General features: G+C 35.8%; 1 protein-coding gene across 1 annotated transcript in view; it reads left to right on the top strand.

Annotated features, from left to right (window-relative positions):
• Window positions 1-6,000, top strand: part of LOC106464916 (MICAL-like protein 1) — a gene marked incomplete at its 3' end in the record, with an annotated part of 51,324 nt that overhangs the window by 22,675 nt on the left and 22,649 nt on the right. The gene's annotated exons all lie outside the window — the stretch shown is intronic.

Raw genomic sequence — 6,000 nt, 5'->3', positions numbered from 1 at the left:
ACATGAGAGAGAGAGAGAGAGAGAGAGAGAGTGAACATACGGCACGTGATTGATGGGGATATTCCTTACTCGTAAAGGCCTATGTACATTTGTTGTAATGGTAGCCTGATGTTTGTCTTGTTCTCGAGTGTTTGCTTGTGTACATGCTCGGTTTATTTATCAAACTAAAAACATGCATGCTAGTGCATATCAAATAAGGTAAAGTTACGAAAAAATGTGTACTAACTATCAAGAATAAAACCCAAAAATAGCTGAAACTCCACATAAGTTTTAATATCATGTATGGACCTTGCTGAAACTCCACGTACAACAGTTTTAATATCATGTATGGACCTTGCTGAAACTCCACATAGCAAGGTCCATACATGATATTAAAACTAGTTTCAAGGTCCATACATGATATTAAAACTGTTGTACGTGGAGTTTCAGCAAGGTCCATACATGATATTAAAACTGTTGTACGTGGCAGTTATTAAATGTGTTTTATCCAGAAAAGACGAAATCCTTGTATTATTCGTTAATAAGCTGGGATCGTTCTCTTGTGATATTCACATTATGTCTTGATTTCAGTGGTTATTTTGGAATCATACTTAACAATGTTTGGATCCTACACATACGTGTACGATTTTGATACTTCATTCAGTTCTCAACAGAAACGAGTATTACTCTTAAACAACACAATTAAAAGGTTAGATTACTATTACAAACAAGAAAATGAAACTTAAAATGATTCTATCTTTACATGAATATCAATCATCGATCACATGACATTTAAGAGAAATAAGACGTTGTGAGTTTTAAATTCGGAAGTTTGAATTGTGCTTCTTTCTATTAACCACTTGAAGACATTCGGTAAGGTTTTTCTTTATCTTTTAATACTTCTTATTAAGAACTCTTTCCCAGCTGGTTAAGTCGATAGAATGTTTTAACTATCCACGGTCGCGTTAACGGAAGGGAAAACTATGTTTGTTTTGTATTCTTCTTTTTTTTTGAACCGGAATTGTTTGTTGTTTTTTTAATTTCGCACAAAGCTACACGAGGGCTATCTGCGCTAGCCGTCCCTAATTTAGCATTGTAAGGCTAGAGGGAAGGCAGCTAATCATCACCACCCACCACCAACTCTTGGGCTACTCTTTTACCAACGAATAGTGGGATTGACCGTCACATTATAATGCCTCCACTGCTGAAAGGGCAAGCATGTTTGGTGTGACGGGGATTCGAACCCGCGGCCCTCTGATTGTGAGTTGAGCGCCCTAACCACCTGGCCATGCCGGGGCCTAGAGAATTAAAGAACGGTTCAAGACGTTATCTCTCTATCGGCTGAACCTCTATTACGTTTACTCTTCCTAGAAGAATTAACCCCAGTAAGAAAAGGGTTAAAGAACGTTTCGGTTAAGTCTCTCTCATCAGACCCTCTGCTCGTCCATGAAGACTAATTTGTTTACCTTGTAATATATATTTTTGAACGAGTGACTCCTAACGCTAAATGGACCGTGTTGGACAAGTGTGCTGTTTACAACATATATTGTAATAAAATGTATGTATCACCAGCTGCAAGTATGCAGTTATTTACTGTGCGTTCAGGCACGATGTCAAAAATGTTGGAATATAAAAACATATTGAAGAAATATGGAATAGTCAACAACCTTTCCAGGTGATGCGAATAAATCATCAGTATTATGTAAACGTTGTCTATAAGGTTGCATAATCAGTTCAACTAGAATAAAAACCAGGTTCGTAATATTGTGAGAACTAACAACGTGGAACGGTTTCCTTATTCTGTACATTTATTTGTGAGAACCTGATTTTTACGAGATCACGTTTAGTTCTGACTATGTGATATTTTTTTAAACAAAGTTTGGCAATCAAACAATTTAGAAAAAAATATGTAGACATCTTAACAAAGATTGGAACTTCCATTAAGAACCGATACTTCCTCGCTCACTCTCATTCTGATGAAAACCATAGCTTGCTGAAAACAATACGAGCGATTTTATTTTACATTTAAATATTTAATTAGCTGAAAGTTGGAATCAAATGTGCGTTTTATTAATTTCAGAGATATACGGATCGGTTTTTATTGTGACTAAAAAACTGTATGTTATTGAGAGTTCAGTTCGATCTTTTATACAACCAGTCTGTTGCTCTCTGATATTTGTGCCAGGTTTCCGTAACAGTAAATAAAAGTAAAAAAAAAATGACAGCTGATGTTATTTGTACTTTTTCTTTGGCATAGTAACTAACAACCAGATATAATGTTATAGATGAGCAATTTAGTAGATTTTACATGAGGTAAATAATAGTTCAAAATACCATTTGAAATTAGAATTTGAACCTGAACAAGGTCTTATGCGACACATTGACTAAATAAACCGCCAAGATAGACTCTTAGGGTCCAGGTATAGTTGTCCCTAATTTTGAACTACTAACAAATGGTAGAGCAGTCATTCAACAGCATTGATCATCTAGAAAGTATTTGTGAACTCTTTGAACCAATAAAGGGAAATTACTTTCACTTTTATAACGCACCGACAACAATAAGTGCGGAACGTGCTCCGCGGTATTACGACTCAAACCTTGGACCCTACGATAATCAATCCAGTACGCCAACCATTAGATAACATCTGAACTGATCCGTACTTTTTAATATAGGAAAAAATTCCAAATAATTTGGAATGTCATTACATGGCGTTTATTTCATATTTTCTCGCTATTCAAGGGAAGGTATTCGTTGCAGAAATATTTTCCTTTTAGTCGATATTTTACACAGAAAACATGTACACCTGCTGATAGCGTAAACTAATTTTTCATCAGAGCTGAAACTGCATACAAGACTATTGTACGAGTCAATCTAGTTGCTAGATAAAACAGTCTATTGCTTTAAGATTGTATTATAACTGCTGAAATATCTTCCTTAAGATTATCAGAGAAATAATTCTAACTCACAATAACTGATCATTTTACCAAACAATAGAAATCATTTATTACATTCTTGCAGTGTTGAATAATTGCATACGTACTAGTTTATCCCAATTATGAATCGAAATAGATATACCTATTCCCAAAAGATAAATGTATTTTAGATAGTAAAGGTTTTAAGTTTTATTATTTAGCAAGTTTAGTGGTGCCATCTATTAACAACATTTCAAACTAGTATAGCATTAAAATCAGACTTCGATAGCCTACTACAAAAAAAAAAAGAAGAAGAAGAAAATACGTACCAAAAATGTAACAGATGCAAGGGATCTATTTCACTATTGTTAGTTCACATAAAAAGTGTTTAAATTATATTCATGAGAACCTAAACACAGATTAGGTGAAAAATAAAATATAACCAGAGGCAGAAACGTTTGCAATAATGAAGACATCACCATTAATAATTCCATTAAAAGTGAAAATTAAAAAAAAAAATTCAGATATTTATTATGATGAGAAAACTTGACAAAATATTTGACGATTGTTGTCATTTTAATCATTAATGCAAGTGTCCAGTTTTCAGCGGGAAATTACTCGATAAATTGTTACTAGTTCTTAATTCTTAAACCACAAAAAAGGCAACAATCTAAACTTCTGAACCCTGGGCAATTAAAAACGACTTTATATATGAAATAACATTAATTTGAGCCACAAGATCCAATACGAAAATCTGCATGGTAAAAAAATGTAATCGCCCTATTTTTTAAATTATTGTCCCAAGTCTATGACATTTAGTCAGTGTCGGGAGAAAGCCCTCTATACTACAGCACAAAGTTCCTAGTTGGGTATTCTCAAGTCCATGGGTTACTTACCGGTAAGATTTGTTTGTTTGTTTTGGAATTTCGCGCAAAGCTACACGAGGGCTATCTGCGCTAGCCTTCCCTAATTTAGCAGTGTAAGATTAGAGGGAAGGCATCTAGTCATCACCACCCACCGCCAACTCTTGGGCTACTCTTTTACCAACAAATAGTGGGATTGACCGTCACATTATAACGCCCCCACGGCTGAAAGGGCGAGCATGTTTGGAGGGATGCGGATTCGAACCCGCGACCCTCAGATTGTGAGTCGGGCGCCTTATCCACCTGGCCATGCCGGGCCTACCGGTAAGAGTAATGCCAGAAATGATAAGAGGTTCGAACAGGAAAAAAATTGCAGAGTTAAAACTGAAATATTGATTGTAGTGATTTCCAGTAAAGAGACTGAACACAGTAAAAACAATCTTTATTTAAAAACAACAAGTCAAAAATAGATAAGTGCACAAGACGTCGGACGGTGCTTCAAAATATTCCGAACTGATTAAGATCGAGATTCTGTGACATTACATATACATAAATAATATCGTTACCTCTCTCTCTCTCAGAGCGCTGATGCTATATACGTAACGGGTTATCCCAAGTGAAAATAGGGATGATTTAACCTTCAAGCATTTCTAAACTTAAGTATGGCGATATTACTAAAAGAACCGAAAATATATTTTCTCCAATATCGTCCATTAGACGCGTTTGAAAATATCATCATCTGGATGCATGTTCCAGGCCATGCAAGGTTAACGCTTTGTGTGTTTGTAGTTAAGCATAAAACTACACAATGGACTATATGTGTGCTGTACTCACCATGGGTATCGAAGACTCCACGAGGTATTAGCAACAGTCAGAGCAACCTCTGGGATTGTCACTTAGTACTCAACACTTCTTCTTCGGGTCGCCTTCCTTCTCACGTGTTCCCTTCATCCAATCACCTTTATTCATTGCCAGGGATTCTATAATTCCTTTTTTCGTTTACGTCTTCTTTTATCACATCTTTCGCACGCTTTAATGACCTTCTCTTAATGGCTACTGGTAACTCTAATGCTTTGCTTGTTGTTTCTCCTTCTCATCACGTGACTGAACCACCTCAGTCTCGCTTCTCCTGCCTTCTCCGTTTTACAGACTCCTACCATTTCCTTATTCCTTCGCTTGTCTTTGAGCGACACTCGCAACAGCCATCTCAGCATTCTCATGTCTGTTCTTATCATCAAGTCTTCATCTTTCTTCTTCAGGATCCAGATCTCACCTTCGTAGAGGAGCACTGGTCTAATCACGGTCGTATACACTTTAGCTTTCGGTTCCTTTGGTAACCTTTTGTCATAGATGACTGTGGATATTTCCTTCCACTCCCTCCAACCCATCTGGATCATATTTCTCACAGCTTGCTGAACTCAACTGAAGAGGTGGAACCAGAAATACAGAATTATCTCACTTTCCACTCAAACGTCTAGTTTCTATATAATTTCATTTTACATTTTATTGTTTTGGGACCGATAAATAAGATTGAAATCATTGTAGCCACTGTACATTTATGCTTTGATATGGAGATCAGCAACCTGCAAATGGTGTTAAATATAAGAATTTTAATTTCTTTATTCTTTTTTTTTTGTTTCTTTTCAATGTAATTATGTACATGCAATCCGTAAAATAATTATATGCATATTATTTGAAATCCGATATGTCACCCATGACACTTTCATGAATTTTGTGAAATGTATCTTAGACTTTCACATGAAATGAAACATCTTGATTTTTTATTCTTTTTACTCCTGTTTTGACTAACTGTGAGTGTATATTTTCAGGGTAAGTTTTAACACTTTCGTTATCAATTTATTACATGAAATTGTAATTTTGATACAAGAAAATAGAAAATGCATCTTGACCTCAAGAGCACAAATCAAAGTTTTCACAACGAAATATTACAAGCCACCAATATGTGCTACAAATAAGCAAAGGGGTGACAGTGAAGTGATACCAGTGATTTTGTTCAAGCGGAGGTGATCATATTCTTGTCGTAGCCTTTTTTCTATTCTTTATTTTTCTCAGGACAGATTTATTCAGGCAGAAGTGATAGCGTCCATGTCGCAGCCTTCGTTCCATTCTTTATTTCCGCTTGTTCAGGCGGAGATAATGGCATCAATATCGCAGCCTTTTTTCTATTCTTTATTTTTTCTCAGGACAGATTTATTCAGGCAGAAGTGATAGCGTCCATGTCGCA

The sequence above is a fragment of the Limulus polyphemus genome, unplaced genomic scaffold (genome assembly GCF_000517525.1).
Source record: "Limulus polyphemus unplaced genomic scaffold, Limulus_polyphemus-2.1.2 Scaffold1781, whole genome shotgun sequence".
Lineage (NCBI taxonomy): Eukaryota > Metazoa > Arthropoda > Merostomata > Xiphosura > Limulidae > Limulus > Limulus polyphemus.
The sequence above is the reverse complement of the archived record's forward strand: the minus strand, read 5'-3'. Positions and strand labels throughout refer to the sequence as shown.